This window comes from Rhinolophus ferrumequinum, chromosome 6 (genome assembly GCF_004115265.2).
Source record: "Rhinolophus ferrumequinum isolate MPI-CBG mRhiFer1 chromosome 6, mRhiFer1_v1.p, whole genome shotgun sequence".
NCBI classification, from domain to species: Eukaryota; Metazoa; Chordata; class Mammalia; order Chiroptera; family Rhinolophidae; genus Rhinolophus; species Rhinolophus ferrumequinum.
Window position 1 is genome coordinate 54345457 of NC_046289.1, and position 21070 is coordinate 54366526.

The 21070-nt window shown below is 37.4% G+C and overlaps 1 protein-coding gene across 4 annotated transcripts in view; it reads right to left on the reverse strand.

The window, feature by feature from the left end:
* Positions 1-20697, reverse strand: part of UNC13C (unc-13 homolog C) — a 498413-nt gene extending 477716 nt beyond the window's left edge. The window contains exons 1-3 of one of the 4 annotated variants that reach the window (XM_033109142.1): positions 19953-20697; positions 15383-15529; positions 13561-13745 (exon numbers count right to left, since the gene is read on the reverse strand). The gene's annotated coding sequence lies outside the window, so the exon portion shown is untranslated. Of the gene's footprint in view, positions 1-13560; positions 13746-15382; positions 15530-17903; positions 17998-19952 lie in introns of those variants that run through there. The other 3 variants (XM_033109143.1, XM_033109144.1, XM_033109141.1) reach the window with 3 other exon arrangements.
* Positions 20698-21070: the final 373 nt, after the last annotated feature.

Genomic DNA, 21070 nt, shown 5'->3' on the forward strand with positions numbered 1-21070 from the left:
AAGCAACATAAAGTTCCGACCTGAACAGTCAACTTTTAAACTTTGTAAAAATTTAGCAGTGAAAACATATTTTAAGAAAAAGAAAAGAGTGCAGACAGAGGGTCCAATGCAGAAAGGAGAAAACACATGGGCACAGGAGGAGTTTGTTTCTGATTGCTCTCTGGGCCTAGGTCTGGGGCTGTTACTAATTTCGTCTAAGGTATGGTGAGATATCATTTTAAATAAGGGTTCTTCTTTAGAAACAAGCCCTAACAGGATCGTTCACTAGTCTCTCTTCCTCTTTCCAAACTTCTTTTATTCCCCTTTCTTCTAACTACCAAATCAATATATCTGCATCTAGCTTCTCTTCTTTGTCTTAATTCCTATTTATGTGTTGACCAGTTTGATCTGAATGATCATTATCATCTCAAATACAATAGTTCATCTTCATTCTTAAACTATAATGTTCTCTAAGTTTCTCATACAGTACTTATTAACAAACCTAATGTTCTTTTATTTATACGATGGGAACTCCAGTTTCCTCTGATTTCCTCTATTTCTTTTTTCCAAACTTCTAACCAGTTCTAAATGTTATAGTCCTTAACTTTACAATTTCTCTCCTTCCCTATACCTCCTGTCCATTCCCAGATCTACTATTTTGGTTCAGACTGTCATCAATGTTCACTTGCGGTCATTATCTTCTTTTAGAAAAGAAAATTCATGACAAAGATTAAACATTTTTATGCATTCCTAAAATATTCCAATTGTACTATACACATTTAAAAAAACATAATTTTACCTAATCTTCATCTCAGACTTTTATACTTGATTACTGATATGACTTCCTAGCTGTTCTTCTCACCTCACTGATTATGTATAACTCTAGATGTGTCTTTGTTCTGTAGTAAAAGCAAGAATTTTAAAGTTTAATGAATGTTGCACAGCGTGGCAACAGACCAAAACTTAGATGCTTACATAATTAGTATCCTTCCTGCCCTTCCCTTTTGCGTATTAGAGTCAGTGCAATTCTCCTCATACAATGGAACTTGCTCTGATTCTAAATCTTGGGTGAAAGTCAATTACTTATGCTTCAGAGCATGCAAGAAAAATGGGTATGACACTTATAACCAAAATTAAAATTAGTGTCTCACTAAACAGAGCTGCAATTTCATTCTTTTCCTGTATCACAAGGTGCTTTTAAAGAAATTCTATAAAGAAGTTATTTCAAAATATCTAATAACAAGACATATTTTAACTTTTTCAGCAAAGGTAGAACATATTCCATATAGTGAATGATAGGTAATACATGCCCCTAGTAAAACATTCAAATATCAAGTTAGTTCTTTAAAACTTTCTTATATTTTTATTATGGTATGCTAAATTATACATGTAAAAGTCTCTTAACTTAAAACTAAATATGCTTAGCATAAGCCAGCTCTTACCTCCAAGAGCATTTTAGAATAAATAATCATAACAGATGCAGTTGGTAATTATCTATGGCAAGTCTAGGTGCTGGTGTAATTGAAATAAGAAAATAGAAAGAAATTAAGAAGGCAATACAAAATTTTTTGCTTAAGTAATAACCACAGAGGTAAACATACACAATGTCTATGTATCCAAATTTAAGTTTTCCAGAGCCCCTTCTCACAAAAGAAGGTAAAATTTTCTTCCCTCCCATAAATCCACATTAAGATCAGACTCTGGTTGTAGTATCAGTTTGTCTACCCTCCTCTCCCAATGCAGCTCAGACTCTACTTAGGCCTTGAGGACAGCTCAAAAAAAAAAAAAAAAAGACCCAGAAGAATGCAGTGGGAAATTAGAGAGACTGTTTTTGACACCTAAGAACCTCAATCTGTTAATTTTTAAAAACATTTAAAAATATATAATTTAAAAATAAATTTTAAAAAGTAATCAGTGAAAAAGCCCTCTGAGTATACTTCTGTGCCTCAGGAGGAGGAAGGGCAGAGAAGCGGTACCCCAGAAAGCATACACATTCTGTATACCCTTAATGTTAAAATCAGTGTAATCTCAATTATAATATTTGCATTTCAGCCTTCCATCCAAGTCTACCCTCCGGATCAATGAAAATGTATGATGTAGCATAGCTGTGGTGTGCCACACAAACATTGGCTTTAGGACTGTCACTCATTTCTCCAACTGCTGAGTGTTTTGTTAATTCCCAAAGACACATAGCTGAGTCACTGTCTGAGACTGGTCCATGGCCAAAGGGTTATCCCCCTGCCTTGGCGCAGCCCAAATTCAGTGACTAATTGATGTGGGTGTTCAAATGCCTAGCACCCTGACTTAACACAGGGGCCATCTCAGCATCAGAGCTGCCAGTAGGATTGACTGAGGCCTCTGTTGCAAATGCATTGCATTTCAGCTTCTCCCTCTACCCAATCCAAAAAGAGAGAGAGAGAAAGGAGAGAGACTGGCTGTTTCATAGTTTGTTTCCCAGGGAACCTAACTTAAGAAAGTTGGTAGGTAACAAGGGAGCACTGAGAAAGTAACTCTAAATTGAGATATTTTATCTGGATCCTCTCTGTTGGACTGGCAATGAGAACCTAATCATTGATTCTGTGTGGAAAACTGATAGCCTATGACGTTCCATAGCAAAGCAACTGTTAAAATATTCACGAGTAGTGGACAGGAGTGAGAAACCAGTGGAAGGGAATTAATTCATGTATACAATGTCTCATGTTATTTCACAGGCTGAGGAGAGGAAGTGATTAGCACAATGGAATAGAATGCCTGTCGCTGGGGCCTCTTGATGTACTGGACAAAAACAATGAAAGGCTAAGAGTGTTAATCACCAATTTACAGCTCAGTGTAAAGACAATGGCGGTCCATGTCATCAGATAAATAAATTCTCAGCTCTTGCAGCAGATCCAGGAATTAATTATGTGAGAGGCAGAGCTCCAGAGAAAGTTTAATTCTCAACTTAGGTAGGTTAGATATGCTAAGGTCAGGGCCTTAAATAAGAAATAGATAAATAAATAAATAAATAAAAATAAATAAAAATAGGACTCTAAGTCATGAGATGGGGACATCTGGGTGAATTCACTTTAAACTCTTGAAGCTGTGGATTCCCCGAATCCTCTAGACTGTAAAACTGACCTGCTCCTCTCAGTGAGAGGCTTACGCTACACCCTCACATGAAGACTTCTATTTTTAGAAGTCTCTGACTTGCAAGAAAATCTGTGTACCGTCCACTGAGATCAACCACAAATATCCGCATGGACCATCAGAACAGTAACTAGGATAAAGGCAACACAATCCGGCCGAGCAAATGTCAGGTCTGCTAAGGGAGGAAAGAGACTATCTGTTAAAGAAACTATACTCGCATGTTGAAGAAATAGGACCTCGCCAACATATGTGCACCACTAGGAACTGAGAAAGACTTATAAACTGGATTCTGTGGGTGCTAGATCAATGGGGAGGTATGTAAAGTGAATGTCAACTATAATTTTTAAAAAAATAGTCATGGAGATATAAAGTATAGCATGGGGAATATAGTCAATAATACTATGTACAGTGTCAGATTGGTAATAGACTTCTTGGGGTTATCACTTTGTGAGGTATATAAATGTCTAACCACTATTTTGTTTTGTAAACCTGAAACTAATAAATTTTTTAAAAGTTAAATAGGGAAGAATTTATTGCTATGGAAATACTCTCCTATAACACTGAATTTAACACCTGGCAAGAACCATGGGAGATAGTATTAACACAAAGCTATGGTGGTTCTTTGAAACTTGGAAAAAATTTTCGTCTGCTCTAAGTAAAAATAATATAGCAAACAGTAGAGAAAAAGATCAAACAGTAGAGAAAGAGATCATAAGTCTCAGAGAAGTGGATGTGCTAGAGTAGATATACTACGTAAAGCCAGAAAACTCACCAGCCAAAAACATTCCATGGGAAGACACACCAGTTACCAATGGGATAAGCAACGGTAAGAGCCTCAATGATATCACTGAGCATCTCAGAGGTGGTTATCCTCGATAGGCCAGGGATGGTACAGAACTATGCCCTGATAACAATGGCAATGATAGGATCCCCAAAACAACGAGGTTAGGTAGCAGCATTTAACTATCAGAAACAAGGTGGGTACGATGATCATAACAAGCTACAATGTTGGAATGGCAGCCATGAGGCAACTTAAGAGAGAACTATGGAGATGACTGAGGAAATGCAGTTCCTACAGGTTTGATAAATGCACACTACTCAACAGATAATGTTTAATTTATACAAGCAAAAGAAGGCATGGATAGATGATCAGAAGATTGAGGATAACCTCCCCAATAAGAAGATAGATCTCTTGCCTAGATTCTGAACATGAACCAGTACTCAAATCTAGAGCCCATTGACTGAAGGAAAGACCAGATCTCTATGACGTTTATACCTTCATCAAAGGAACCTATTTTGGGACCATGGACTCATCCAGAGCTGATTTTTTTTTCAGTCTTCAAATGTATAATTGGAATGAACACACGTGGTAGTTGACAGAACCTTCACATTGATTCCTTGGCCTGACAAGAGCTATCATAGTGGGCAAGATAATAAATAAAAACATCAGCACATCCTGGGACTGCAAAGATTAGTACTATTGAAAATTTAAGTGATAAAAGGGCAGCAGTCCATGTTTAATCCATCTCACTTAGTTCACCAGATTTGCTCCTTCGAAAGCCTGATAGATCCTAGTGGATGACAGTGGACTACCACAAACTCAACAAAGTGCCACCCCAATTGCAGTGGGTGTGCAGATGTGGTGCCTTTGCTAAAGCAGTTTAACATAGCCTCAGATACATAGTATGTGACCACTGAACTGGCAAGTTTATTTTTTTCTATCCTTATCAGGAAGATGGTTCAGAAGCAGTTCACATTTAGTTGGGCAGACAAGAATATACAGTCTTGCCCCAGGGATGTGTTAATTCTTCTACCATACACTGGGTCCTAGACCATCTAAGTGTTCTGAAGAACAACACAACACTACATTGAAGATATCCTGTTAACTGAATCCAGTGAGGAAAAAAAAAATGGCAAAAAGGAAACAAAAAGCTGAGGCACATGAATTCCAGATTAACCCTATAAGGATTCAGAGACCCACATCAGTGCAGTTTTTAGGGATATTCTAGAAGATATCCCCTTCAAAGTAAAAAAAAAAAACAAAAAACTAAATCATTTACTTTCACATCCAAAGTATGGTAGCCCCTTCAAGTTTTGGAAGCAATAAAATCCATACTTGGAAATACTACTCTGATCCTTCTGCTGGTGATACGAAAGGATGGCATGGCTCTGATCCTGTAGACAGATATATCTGTGATGATAAAGTCACCTTGGGGAATTTATGGTTAGCCCCACTAGGAGAATCAAATGTTGACCATGGATTCTGGAGAAAGTTTCTGCCATCTGCAGTAGAGACTAATATACTATTTACAAAAATATTTCCCAGTCTGCAATTGGGTTCAAATTTATACAGAGCACTTGAATATGTGGCATCAGTTGACCATGCTTCCAAAACTACCTATCATGAGCTGAGTTCTGTCCAACTCACCAAATCATGAGACTGGGTATATCCAATAGCAATCTGTATAATGGAAATGGTATATCTGGAATAATGAGACATGAACAGAATCACGGGGCACAAGTAACCTGCATGAGTATGTGTCCTAGAGCTTTGTACCTAGAGCTTTGCACTGTTGTTCAAAAGCTGACCCTTGAACAACATGGGTTTGAAATGCATAGGTCCACTTACATGTAGCTAATTTTCAATAAACACTGTACTGTTTTCAGTGGTTGGGAAGCTACAGATGTGGAGGGCCGACTGTTTGCATTGTTCTATGCCATCTTACATAGGGGACTTGAGCATCCGCACACTTCGGTATCTTTGGGGGTCCTGGAATCAGCCCTCCACAAATACCAAAGGACAACTCAGTTTTTGGAGAGTCAAAAGTTATATGCAGATTTGTGACTGCATGAGGGGTCAGTGTTCCTAACTCTTGCATTGTTCAAGGTCAACTGTTTTATATGTCTATATTTGTATCTCTATACTCATTGGAAAATATCCCTTATTGACAGCTAAGAGCAGGGGAAAAAATCTGAACTTAGTGTATGGATGGGTTATCTCAATATGTGGGTGTCTTAATATGTGACAGTCCATGAAAATGGACTACTGCTACACAGTCCCACTCAACATGGCACTGAAACCCAGAAAATCCTCCCAAAGGGCAGCATTTGAGATAGGTTACCTGATCATCCACTTTGTGTGGAAAGAGAAATAGCCCATGATAAGAATACATCGCTTGGCTAATTTCTCAGGAGACTGTAAAAAGAAAAATTGGAAGATAAGGGTCAAAGAAAACTAGGGAAGAGGCATGTGGATGGCTAAAGGGAAATGGCTTAAAGTGTGAAATTGTTGTGTTGCATGTTGAGGCTCACCAAGAGCATCCACAGGGAAGTAGCAATAAATAACCAAGTAACCAGAATGACTTGACCAATTGTGGTTGAAGTGGAGATTATGCATGGACTCAAAGCCTGGGCTCCTATTCACCAAGGCTGATCTAGGTAGTGCTGCTGAATATCAAACCTGCCAGCACAGTGACCAATGCTGAGCACTTGATGCAACATCTTTCAAAATCAAGTAGCCACTTGATAGCAATCGATTACATTGAACTTCTTCTCTAGAAAGGGCACATAGGGCAGTACTTCACTTTAATTGGAATCAACACGTTTCCAGATCTAAATTTCACTTTACCACCCACATAATTTCATCTCAGAACAAGTGGACCACTTCACAGTAGTGGATGTACAGCAGTGGACTCATGACCTCTGGTTCCCAAAGGGGGACTGCTTCTATGAGGACACATAATGAAAGGACCAGGAAATCTTAAGGCATGATTGCCATCTGGTCACTTTAGACTTATGGCAGGAGGAACCGACTCTGATTATCAGAAGATAGATCTGAAATTACACAATAAGACCAAGGAGGAAAATGTCCGTCACCTAGATAAGCCACTGAGGAAACTCTTTATAATCCCCTTCTTGATTTGATGGTAAATGGATACGAATGGCAAAATGACCACGGGCTCAGACCTCTTAGTAATGATAACCCAGGTCACCCCATGAGATAAGCCACCTAACCCCGCAGAGGTTCTAGCCATGGGAGGAATAGCAGGGAGGTGATGTGTTGTGGTCTTGAGAATAGAGTGGTCTTGAGGGCTCTAGTTCTTGCCAACACCTTCTTTCTATAAGTTTTACCCAGGAAAAGAGACCAGCACCTACTCCAGATAAAACATATAAAACAAGTGGGTTTGAGTGGCACACAAGACAGACTATAATGGAGGCCAGGGTGTAATACCTTCAGGGCCAAGGTCCTCATTCCCCTGAGTCAACCTCTAGGAATGGCCCTCAACTGAAGGTAGCCTCAGTTCCTACATTGGCACAGATATCAGTTCACAGCTTTTCCATCCTGTCTCTGAATATGCTCTAGTATTGACCGTTAGATTATATAACTCCAGATCTACAAAATATATCATCTTTAGTTTCACATCTCACGTAGCAGAGACAGCTGATGGGTAACAAAGAATAGTAATAATAGCTGCCATGTAATATGTGCTTGCTTTGTTCTAGGTACTATATGCTGAGTATGTTAAAATGTATCTCATTTAACCATAGCAACAATCCTCTAAAAATTGTATTATCCTATTCCTCTTGTAGAGAAAAGGAAACTGTGGCCTGGCACACTTAAGCATCTTGCCTAAGACAACAATTATACAGATGGTGTCAAAAAAATGTATACACATTTTAAGAAAGGAAAAAACTGTATTAAAATTACACTGGTGGTGACCACTTTGAGCACCTCTTATGATTGCAGAAGTCAAATGTGACTTGGATTCATCTTTTGTTATCGGTATATATTGAGTATTACAATTTTAATAGTTTTTTTTTCCTTTCTTAAAATGTGTATACATTTTTTGGCACCCTCAATAGAAAGTGATAATGTCTACAACTGAATATAGGATATGAAACTCCAAAGCCTTCCTTTTATATCATTATACTACACAGGTAAACTTCAAAGTAGGAAAAAAATACATACTTATGTCAGGAAGAACATAATTGAATTTAAACTGCTTGATTATCCATTTAAATATATTATTAAATATGCTAAATGTAAATGTTGTAAATATTCTACTGAAAAGGTCCTATATTGGTATATTGAACACCATTTAAGAAATCGTTCTTGGTGGATCTGTATTAGAAATTGCATCTCCAAGGCAGATTGTTCATCTCCCAGCTATGTTCAAGTATGGAACATAATTCTAAATCAAAGGTTTTCTAACATCTGACGGAGCTCTCGGCCAGTTGGTCTGAGCCTTGGAGCTGAGGGGCACAGAAATGCCTGGCCCTCAAAATACAAATTTTGTGAAGTAAATACATTTTGTTACCAACAACTTGGCCTTCTCTTTGGTCACCTTTTCTGCCCGACTAAATGATTCTTTCCTCTGCCTAAAGTATCCAATCATTCAGGTCTTACCTGGCCTACCACAGCTTTCAGGAAAGAATCTGATGACTAAAGATGTTAATAACAGATGTAGCCTAAATTATTTATTTTTTCTGGAATAATTAGAATTTTAGAGTAACAATTAAAGCATTAGCATTCTGCAGGGGGGAGGATTAGGTTGTTTTTGTTTTTGTTTTCTAAACATGAGAACTTCATGACCCTGAAATCTAACCAAATAAACAAAAAGTACTTTGCTACTCCTACCACACCAAGTTTACTTTCCTTTAAACAATTTTTCAGTCTCCACAGGTTCAAACTTTACTAGCAGTAAAACTATAAATCCACCTTCACAATAAAAAAGACAATACAAAGAAAATTTATAATTTTTGTAAGGTAAAATTTAGTAAGGTAAACTTTAGAATTTTGTGAGGTAGAAAATATATGGACGTTTATCTCTACTGAAAAAAATGTTAATAAATTAAAAATTTTTACCATATAACATTTATGTGTGACCCCAATACGTCCTTTATATACAAATATAACTAAAATATGAGACGCAAAACAGGTATGCTTTAATAGAAAGAGGGATAAAAAAAATAGAATGGAGAATTGGGTTAAGGTGAGGAGACAGAGATATCCGTAAGTTGTCATAGCTTGTTTACCTTTTGGACAAGCTGATCTCCTTTTATGAGTTCTTCCCCAATTAAGTAATCCTTACTTCATTACCCAGAATAACTGTGCTGTTCGTGGTTTGTACGAGTTTAGTTATGCATCAATGTAGGCAAGTTCATACTTAAAAAGTAGATTAGTAATGGGTTGATACTTGCTTTACAAAGATATTTAGCACAATTTTCTAGAAAACAAAAAAAGTCACCTCCCTAGAAAATTTAACATTAATACTAGCTTGCGGATATTTTGGAAACCCACATTTTGTTTACATTTATAGACACCTGAACACATAGTCAGAAAGAATCGTGCCTCTGGTTTGTATTTGGCTGTGTTTGTATTCAACAGTAAAACAAGAAAGGAAGAAACGAAAGGAAAAAGGAAGGAAGGAAGGAAGGAGAAACAGGTTTTACATGGCATAATAAACAAAATATATAATCCTGTATCTGCCAAAGAAGAAATCTATACATTTAATGGAAAAATAGGTGAAGCATGAGGAATTAGTTTTAATTCAAGGCCATTGCCCTGCCTTGGTGTCTTTAGAAATGATTTTGACTAACAATTCTTTTTACAATTTTTAACCCTGAATTTTCTTACCAGGCTATTATTTCAGACAGAGATCAAGAAAGTTTGCCTATTTTTTAACACGTAAGCAGTACTTATCAGAATTTGTTGATACTTTTACAAAATTATAATTGAGGTTGCATAACTTTACCTTCATTGGTAAATGCAAATTAAGCCAGTGTTCAGGTGAGAAATAGCTGATCGCAATTGGAAGGGTAGCTATTTATTTAACAAATTCCAAAATATTGAACTATATGCTGACATTAGGGAAACAGCTCAGTTTACTCTGTGATGTTCTGCTCACACCAAACATGGCATTTCTCTGGCTTCTCTCCCTAAGAAGGCTATGAGTCCCTCCTTTGAAAGACAATTGTGTGTAATCCCAGTACCTTCATGGTATTCTACACAGATCGGGTTACTAGGGAAGACGAAGAAGTGAAACATATATTTGGGAAGAATTAAACTAGTTAGAAATTGGATTTGAATTTAAAAAAATTTAAATACCTACAGTACGGAGATATCAATATTTTACTCATTCACCCAACAAATATTTATTGAGCACCAGTTATGTGTTGTGACCTGCACTGAGGGTCACAACGGTGAGCGAAACAGCAAAGTCCCTGCCCTGTGTAAGATCAGAATGAACAGCGAGATTCATTTAAAGGAGTGGTTTTGATAAATGATAGTATTTTCTTTCCAACCATTTCCACCAATAAGTGACTCCTTGATGCCTACTCCATGGAATTCAGATCTCCCAACAATCCTACTCCTCACCATATAATCCCTGCTTTAACCCAAGACATCTTTTTACTGCTTTGCTTGAATAGAATATACTTTTATTGCCTCCTTGCCAGACTACTATCGTTGTTGCTATATGACTCTTATAATTCATTCCTTCCACTTGTCGTTCACATTTAGCCCATATTCACTACTTCGGCAATCCCCCCCACCAACGTAATTCACTCCTTGTATAATAATTTGTATTCATGTCTCCGTCGCCCAATAGATGTAAGAGCTTTTGATGGCAGGTCCTCTTTTTATCCATTTTCACATTCCTTCTGTAGAGCCCAGCGAAGTACTCAAAGTCATCTCATACCTCAGAAAAAGTTTGTTGTTGCTCTCCACTCACACCGACATTGTTATTTCTTTTTGCCCCACAAGCATTTCTTCCGCCTTGAATATTCTTGATGACCCATCATCATGATCTATGTCATCCCCTTTCCTTCAATATACCAAGAAAAACTCTTTTCAACACTACCTTTTGTTATGAATAATGTCAAACATAGGAAACTGCTGATTGGTATCCCATCAGAACCATTTTAATTCTCCAGGATTTTTTTCCCCCTCTGCAACTAAGATATGTAAGCATTCTAGTTTTGTGGCACATAGAACAATGGCACAATTCTTGTCCTCAAGGAGCTGACAATCTAGTGAAGAATAGAAGAAAATGCAGGTACAGGTCCTGGGAATTCAGACCAGACCAGCTTGGGGAGAGTAAGGGGCACCTGGAAAGGCCAGGCTTTTGGCCTCTGCACAGGTAACCACATATTAAAACCACACAGACACATCTTGCATGGCATTGAACTTGCTTTCCTTCTCCTGCAAAGCTGCTCACAGTCCTGTAATTAACCCAGACGGAATCCCCTAGACTCCAAGTATTTTATACCTAGTCTAATTCGGACAAAGCAGCAGCTCAAAATGCAGGATATATATATATATATATATACCTCTAAATCAGAAAGGTGCAGGAGATGTCCCTCAGGGAGCCTAAGGTATACAGCAAAAGAGAAAATGTAAACACAGTCACCTTGCTGTGCTGGGATTTCTAAAATGTAAATTTTGTTGGCATGCTTCAAATTCAAGCTTGGTTTTCTTCTGTTGTCTGTGACACTCCTGCCCCACCTTCTTCCACAGCTACCTGCTGAGTCCTCAGGACGCTCAGACTCCTGTCAATAGTCATCTAAGCAAAATGTAATTAAGATAAACCTACTAGTATTCAGAAATAGGGAAACTATACTGCCTTTCACGCATAGAGTTGATGTTCTAGTTCATCTTCAGTAGGATGCTAGCTTTGAACCACTTTTCTGGGAAAAGAGATGGATTTTGCAAAACAATAATTGCTTTTCTATTCCTCTTTATGACCAATTGTTTCCCTCTTACAAAATGATGTGCTGGGATCCAGGTATGTATCTTGGGTCAGCATATTTCCCTCAGTACTAATAATCAATCCGTATAGGAGTTAACTTACTTTCAAAAGGTCATTTCTACTACCTTTCACACCAAATCAATAGAATTCGAATTACCCAGACAGCCATCCCTCATTGCTACCACTGTGTTATTTAACTAAATAGAAAATGCCTATTTCTCCAAAATATCTACTTATCGATTTGAAATAATCAGAAAGTATTAAATAATAATCAACTATGCTAAACATAATTTAACACTTGAAAATGGAAAAAAATCACTAAAGGGAATCCTTGAGAATCTTCCTTGCCATCATCAAGAATGTATTGTTATTGTACAACATTGCAGGTATGACACTTTAACTTAATCTGTAAGCAGCATGATCATGTATAAATATCTATCATATTATTCTTGTTCTAAAGCTACTGCCACACATTAATTTATCACTAATATTTGAATTCCTGATAAATAGGAGTTCACAGTATCTCTCCATTCGATTTTATATCGCTTGGTTTTATCACTCATTAATATTCACAGACATATGAGAATACACTTTTTTTGTATTAAAATATGAACAGGTATTACTTTTTGGTATATTTTTTATCTGGTATTAAGCAGTACAGTAAATCATTTGTCCTCAAGGAGTTTTAGATAACTGAACTAAGAGATTATGTTCACAATAAAAAATGAGACAATATGTACATTAACTGAGAAACAATTGAAAAACAGACATCCAGAAATGGTAACTACTATAACAAGTACTTTCTCAGTGCTCCTATATTTTATAACTCTAATTAAATTTGACATTTGAACTTTGTGTCACATCTAGTGGACTTTTTAAATTTTCTGCATTATAAGAAACGTCATCTCCATTTTCATGGAAGGAAACTTTGTATTTCACACACAGCCATCAGCAGATAACATTTTGTGGGTAGATCCTGAAGGGTAAACAACTGGAGCCAACTATGAGATCAATTAATCAAGGCTTATAGTGTCAAGTGTCTTAAAAGGAAGGTAATATAAAATCTAGAAATTCACAAGGAAAACCTAGAAAGCCAAGCTCAAATTCTCTCTCAGTAGATTATAGAGTTGACGGTATACTGCCCTAACTAATTAATATTCCCTCCTCTTAACATCATCATTAAGGAATTTAGAAATTTCAAGCTCAACCAAGGAATTTGAGGAATATTTTTGCATTCACCCTTTTTCGGGAAACTGTCCTCCAATATGAAACATAGCAAGTGAAAGCACCTGTCTGTAATCAGCTGTACTGCCTCCTATTTCAAAACAAACAAATGCTATAAGAATTCCTTCTAGAAAACTACAAAAGACCACTAGGGATTCCCTGGATTTCCTTCCTCGATCGTGATTATTGCTGATCCACGGGGAGCTAGATGCTGTAAAGCAGAAGCCAGGGTGTAAAAACCAATAACGTGGATACAAGTTGGATGTGTGACAGGACTAAATAGAAGAGAGTTAAACCACAATCTACATTATCAGCTAAAGTTAAAAGGGGAAGATTTAGATCAAAGGAAGTGAGGGAGGATACAGAGCTACTAGTGAGGAAAGTATTGTTTGTAGAAACACCAAACTGAAAAAGTTGCATTTGGTCTGAAAACCCCTGACCAAGAACAGGATGACAAACACGATGGCAAATTGACACAGACCTGTAACGTGGCATGATTCTGACCTAGATGAAGTCAGTCAGGCAGCCACCCTGTTATTAATTGTTCATCGTCCACCCCTCTTGAAACTCCTCTTCTTCTGCCTTTCAGTGGTCACGTTTATCAGCTGCATGGGCACTAGATCCTGATATTTCCCACAGATTCTGAGTGCTCCTAAAGTCAGAGCCCTGAACAATGAGAAAAAAGCAGGGTCACCGGTCATACTTAATCTCTCTTCTTTCTCCCAGGACCATTTTACACTGGTATATTCTTCACGAAACCCATATCAACTCTGATATAGGAAACCATTAAAACATGTTACCTCAGAATACTATGAAAACACACTGAAGAATATTAGAATATCAGGGCCCTTGATTTCATCTAAAATAAGGTGTCCAAAGCTATTCCAGTTTGTTCTAAAATGTAGTTGCTGAGGTGATGCCTACCGTAAGTCACAGTAGAGGTTTGAGTTTTTCCTTTTTTCTTTTTGTTATTTCCTATTTTGTGTATCAGTCTCTCTCCTTCCCTTACTAGTCTTTTTCGCTAGTAAGATAATATCATAGAATCCAAATTAAATATAAAAGCAAACAAACGTACTGAGCATTCACCTTCTATACACAACACAGTGAGGAATATAAACATAACTACAATTAATAATAACCAGCACTCTTTGGGCACTTAATCTACATTATTTCATTTAAACCTCATGAAAACTTGGTGGAGCAATGCTTTCTATGATGCCATTATTTTCGAGTTGAGAAGTTATAAGATGAAGAAATATTAAGCAACTTGCCAAAGTTTAAACAGATATTTAACAGGTTTACAGTCTTGTTAGGAATTTTTTAAGTTACCGAAACAATAAAGATTTAAACTATGGGTCAATACCAAAGGAAAAATCTCACGAGAAAGTATATAATGTATTAGTAAATTAATTGTACAAATGATTTCGTATTATATAATTGTATAAAATTTCAGTATTTGGAAACTATAAGCAATCTGTTTAATAGGGGCAGAGATTGGGTAAGGAATTAGAATAAAGTAAACCCAGGAAGGCAGTCTGGGATCTGGCTTACAAGGTGTTTTTTGCCACACTAAGTAGTTTTGGATTTATTTCATATACAATGCGGTGTCCTTGAAAGTTTTTGAGCAGGGAGTGACACGTGCCATGATCAAAACACTTTTAGGACAATGACTCTGGCAGTGGTATGCAGAACAGATGCTCAGAAGACCGGCTTATAACAGATGACACAATTGGAAGATTAGAGCAGAATGCTAGTCGTAGTGATGAGAACTTGAACTAAGGTGGTGCCAGTAGAAGAAGGAAAGAAGGCACGGCTGGAAAAGATGTACAAAAGAGTAAACGAGATTTGGTGAGTCATGAATAGGGGTCATGAGAAGGGATAAGACAATGAGGATGACTTGAGATTTGACCCTGGGAGACTGAGAAAATCAGAAAAAGGAGTTGTTTGGGGAAAACTAGAAGAATTTAATCTCTTGACTTTGGTGAGATATGTATTGTCAGTCCCCTCAATGAGAATAGACAGAGTATCAAGAGAACTGCTTCCACTCGAGGCTTAATGGAGGAAAATAATTGATGTACGTATCTGTTGTAATTTGTTGTATTTATCAAGCTTTATTATAATTTGCTATTTTAAAAAATATGTTCTTCGCTTACTGTCTAGCCATATTGTGACATTTTATTTGGTATTTAGCACCACCTTCTAATACTATGGATTACTTTCTAAGAAGTAACTAGAATTAAGTTTATATATATATATATATATATATATATGAAATTAATTTACATATTTTGCTTCTTACCAACCTTCTTTGAAATTAGGAAGGAAATACAAACTTTCTTAGGTTCGAGAAGCTTCCCTACTTAAGTTTGCCCCTTCGGCCATGAGAGAGGCTATAATCTCCTTCTTTCTAGCATGTTCTTATGAGTATGCCCATCCAGAAGGAAAGACAGCTGGAAGGAAAGAGAGTAAATCTATTCAAATTACTAAGTAGAGTACACACATACACTTTGTTTTTAAAAGCTCTCAATAAAACTGTTCTATGGAATAACTCTTATAAAATGAGTAGTTAATTACCCGAACACCATTTGTTTCTTGTAACAAAATGACAACATCTCAATATCTATCAAAGATGCAGCAAATATTTTATGACTCACAAATACAGGGTTTTATACAAAATATGCAATTAATATGGAATATGATTAAACCAACTTATCATTGCCTAGTTGTACAAAGGAAAACAAGTTGACGCCTTTTTTTTTTTAAGTTCTAAAAGGATTGATACTGCTTCTTCAGCTTATCAGGCAGGTAAATGATATTTATAAATCAATAGCCTCATAAGAAGCAAATCAGAATCGAGTAATTCTGTAGTGACATTTCAAATGGAGTCAACCCTATAGAGTCTACATTATGTAGATTTTATAAAATTTCAGAGTCTGAGAAGTAGAAGGGGTTTTTATTCGCATCAAGCAAATAGTCTTCTTTTACAGCTAGGAAAACCAACGCTTAGAAAATGACAGCCCAAGTTTACCCAGCCAATTGGAGACTGAGCCAAGATTTGATTAATTTCATTATTTTCTGCCTGATAGCAAAAGCATTGGATTCTTGTTGGACTGTATGCATTAATTTTCTATTTTTTTATCTCATTGGCAATTTTACTAAACAGTTCTCATTGATAAAAAAAAAAAAGCAATTGTTTAGGTTTCCTCCACTGTGGGCTACTTAACAATGCCTTGATTCAAAATACATTGTTCTTCCTGCAGATTTTCTACAATCAGGTCAACAGTGCCCCTTCTCTCAGAATCATGCCTCTGTGATCGTGCCTAAATCATCAGTTCTTCCAAGTTGTAAAACAGAAATAGTCATCCGTGTCAGACAGCTACTTTTTTTTTTCGTTCCCTTAGGTTTACTATGCCTGGAAAAGCTACTTCTAGAGTATGTTATTTCAATTTATAAAATACACGAAGCAAAATATTTTCGTGCAAAACATTTTTGTCTATCAAGAAAATATATTGCATCCATTCTCAAGATCCAGAATGCTCAGAAACAAAGTATGTTTTTACCCTGAACATAGGACTTGGGCCAATGGAAACTGGCTGTTGGGGATAGAGACAGGCTGAAGGTGAAGGTGTAAAAGTCTCACAGAACAAGAAAATATTTGAAAGGGAAACCCGTATTCTCTGATTACTTACTCTTTTTTAATACTTGAAAAACTCTGAGTACAATTTATAGTGTTGAGTTTCTATCTTGCTAACCAGCATGTATTTCCACATAATATTTTCTTAACTTCCTATGTAGGAAAAATAATGTGAAACTCCCATATCAAGATTATAATAATTTATATGTTCTGAGGCTGAACTGTACAATAGAACTAGGACGTGCAAGAGACAGGAAACATTTAAGCCTCCTGGATCACAACCATTTTCACAAGAGAAGGAGAAATGATTCAGTGTGTCTTCATTTCTACTTCTCTGAAGGACTTTTGATCTAGAGGTTAGAATACAACCTGTCCTCCTAAATGTGCCTTAAAAGACTACAAGTGGAGCTAACACTGCTGTGACATCCATTATCTCCACAAGGATTGCAGAACCGGGTGCTCTGTCTTCTACATGCTCCAAAGCTACAGACTGAGAGGGCTGTTAATATCCCACCTGCCTTTTTTAAGCTGGAAGGGAATTGGAACCTAACCATTCAAGCACAGACAACTCAAGATCCAAAAAGGATCTTTAACAGCAATGACAACAAAAGATGCAAATTTAACTCCTTAAATTTGCAATTATCATTTGAATGATATTAATTTAAATGTATGTTATCAAATAAGTTAACATTAGGTTTAAACCATAATAAGTTAGAAAGTGGCTTTCTATTTTTAAAAGTGCATTTTACAAACAAATTTTGCATGCATCTAAAATTTCTAAAATTTCCAGCTGAAAGCAGAAATATCTTTTCTCAGGTGGGAAGGCGATACCCATGTTTCAAAAGTTCTGGAGAAAGTCTTTCTGTAGCAAAGACTATGGGATGGAAAGAATGAATAACAGAAGCTGATAGTATTAAAACTGAAAGACAAAGTACAGGTGGCACAGTGTCTCTGAGAACTCAGAAGGGCATTTGCCTTGCATTAGCTGAGATGGTCAACAGAAATGAAAGTGCCTGGAGCACTGGAAAAAGGTATTATGTCAGAAGTGTGCTGATATTCAAAATAACAGATTTGCCCTAAATCAGTAGAGACATGAAGTGCATTCCTTTCTCAGTGACCCTTACACACACACACACACACACACACACACACACACACACAGTATAATATATCTTTGAAATGGGAATCACCACAGTTGTCATCTGTTTTCAATGATCCATGGGTTCTTAAGTGAGTGGTTCTGTGTACCACACACTTCATTGCTTCATGTGTAAATACTAGAAACCACAGAAAGGTGTTAGATGACCTAGGAAGGGAAATAGTTTACTTTGTTAATAGTAAGCACATGGAAAGTGAATCCTCTAGGCATATCTAACACGTTTACCTCATATTTCACCTGGGTATGCATTTATCCAAGTGCAAGGTAATGCCAATTTCTGGAAGAAGATTCCAAATCTGTGTGATGGAAGTCTAACAGCAAATAAACCAAATGCTAGGAATAAATCCATACTGCTTACCCACCTTCAAATCCAAGTCTATAATTCTGTTGAAATTACTTTCTCAGTAGAATCCCACTATGGTTTGAAAAGGCAACTTTGTATAAGAGAGTTTCAAATATTCTTTCAAATAATATTAGGTCAGTTCATTCATTAGTTTGAAAAATAATCATTTAATGGATTCAGTAAAATTACTGTTGTATCATTGCTATAGTGCTTCATATACAGATATTGTAATACTCCTCATATAAGATGTCAACACAGAAGAAACACAATGTTTTCCACACCCTACTAATGAATGTAAACTCAAATCACACTTCTGGCCCAGGAATTGCTTGTAGTTATTTCTCATATTGTGACATTGTTGTTATTATAGTAATGTGTGGAATTTTGAAACAACTGATGTCCTGATTTTGTTGTATGGCCCACCTCAGTGCTCTGGATCGCTGCCATTTGCTACAATAGATGTTTTAGTTTTAAAAGAGCAGGATGGTGATTTACTTTACAGTATTCACAGATTATAATTTAAATTCTATTGACCTGTATTCTATTGCTTTTTGGGGACTTTTAAATCATAAGAAAGAAGGACCAACAATAATTAAAAGTCAGGGTCCAAGAACATTGGTATTAACTCTTTGTATTAGTGAAACACTTAAAAAAATCTATGAAATATTTTGATACATACAAAAATGTAGCAAACTTTCTCATTCTCTTGTTTCTCCCTTCCTGTAAAACTCATTTAATTTCAGTACATGTATGTTTACTGTATCGCCAATTTTATCAACTTTTATGAAAATAATGTATTGAAGTGTAAAAGATAGCAAGATTATTTTTAAAGTACTACATTTATTATTAATTCAAAAATGAGACAAATTTTTCTTCTCAGCTTTTTAAAGAAATGCACAGTATTTCTAAAAATTCATTATTATGTGTTACCCACCCCCCTCTTTCCTTTTTTCTCTTTAAAAGCCTAATAAGGAAAACTGATTTTAAGCTTTGTCATCTAGCCTAGGTCCTAAAGACAGCCAGCATTACTATCGTTCCCATACCTGTCTTTCTCTTTATTACACAAGTATATCGATGATGTAATTGCAGAAGTTAGGGTTCACTCCAGCCGTTGGAGCAACGGGATTTTTTTTTCTTTTTGACTGCCTCCTTAGGCACCATAGAACAATTGTAAAAGAAGGAAGTACACAATTTAAGCAATTCGTCTCTTGAAAGCAAATCTGCAGGATCTTCATCTTAAAGGACTGATCAAGAGGGGGAAATGCAGAAGCATTGGGGAAGCTCAAATCGCTCCAGACAGGAGGCTGAGCTGGAAAAACACTTGGGCGACACAATGACAGTGTATGACATCTTGGCTTTAACCCCTTTCTAGAAGCCCTCAACTTTTCTTTTTTGGTTGGCTCTAATGCCACCCCCCAAATCCCAAGGGATTGGGGATTTTCCTATCCTTTTATCCCAGCTCTGTTTGTCCACAAACAGATATTCCCCTGAAAGTTGAGCGGAAACGAAGCAGTCATTCATCATTCTGCATTCCGCACGGACTGAAAAGTCCGCGATTCTTAACAGAACCAACCATATTAGACACACAGGAGAACTGAGCGTTTACAAAGGCATCAACTACACTAGGAGAACCCCATGGTCATGATTCAAAGTGCAAGCGAAAGGAATCAACAAGAAAGGACAGATACAAAAATTACATGCAGATGAGGCAGCTCATACCAGTAAAAGAGAACATACCTGAGGGATTCTCCTTTAAAAAAAAAAAATGTACACACCAGCTGGGCTGTTCCTCCCCTCCTTTTGGGGTGTATGTGTATTCCTTTCAGGAATACCACTCGCGATCGTGTTTCTAGTCTCGTTTCCTTTCTGCAGCCCCAAAGAGTTAGAGCAGGAGCGGAGGCTGCGTCCCAGCGATCAGACTCAAGTGCAATCAGGCATGCCTTTGATCTACAACGGTGTCTATTCTTGTCAATCCTCTCGTGCTCCCCGGGCAGCCTGCAAAGCAATTTTACAACTTAGCTGCTGGCACGAAACTGCCTTTCCCTCTCCTCACGGCCACATGCCTTCGGCAGCTCGTTTCTCATCCCTGTCTCTAAGAAAGCAAAATGGGCTGTCTTCCGTGCGTTGCCCAGCGCCAAGGCTCATCAACAATTGCGGGTGAGGAGCAGCGCCGCTGAGTGCGTGCGGAGAACTTCCGATAGCGCGGCCGCGGCTTTGGGGAATGCAGCACTGACGCTGCGACCGCCGGCCTCCTCTGCCCAGAGCACCTCGGCTCCCTCTGCTGCGACCGCTCCTGCTGCACAGAGCAGCTCCTCCAGGCTGAGCTACAGCCCTTGCTCACAGAAGATGCACTGTTGGTCGCTGCCAGGTGTGGCTCTCACCACCGCACTGACAAGTAACTGTGTGGGGCGCAGCCTCACCACCGGGGAAAACGCCTGGATGCCGGGAGCTTCCTCAGCCTAATTTTCCCTTTATCACCAAGTGATGACCTAGGGGACGATCCTATGGCCAATTCTACTAGCCGCGTTCGCAGCCCCTTGGATAACATCTATACTGTAAACAATTACTAGTTTAGATGTAGTTGGCTATTGTTTGGAATCATAAAAAACACACTACACACAGTATGATTCCCAATTCGTCAGAGAGGCAGCTAATAGGACCCTGTATTTAAAGGGAGGAGATGCTGCTATCTCATGCGAGGTGGTTTTCTGCTTCTTCTTTTTAATGGGTGGAAAGCCATTTGAAGGTGATTCCTCAAAATTTTGAATTAAGGACACACACAATCCAAGTGGAAAATGGTGGAAAACAAAGTGATACAAAGGTTTGGCTTTTCACTTAAGAATAATGTCTTTCCA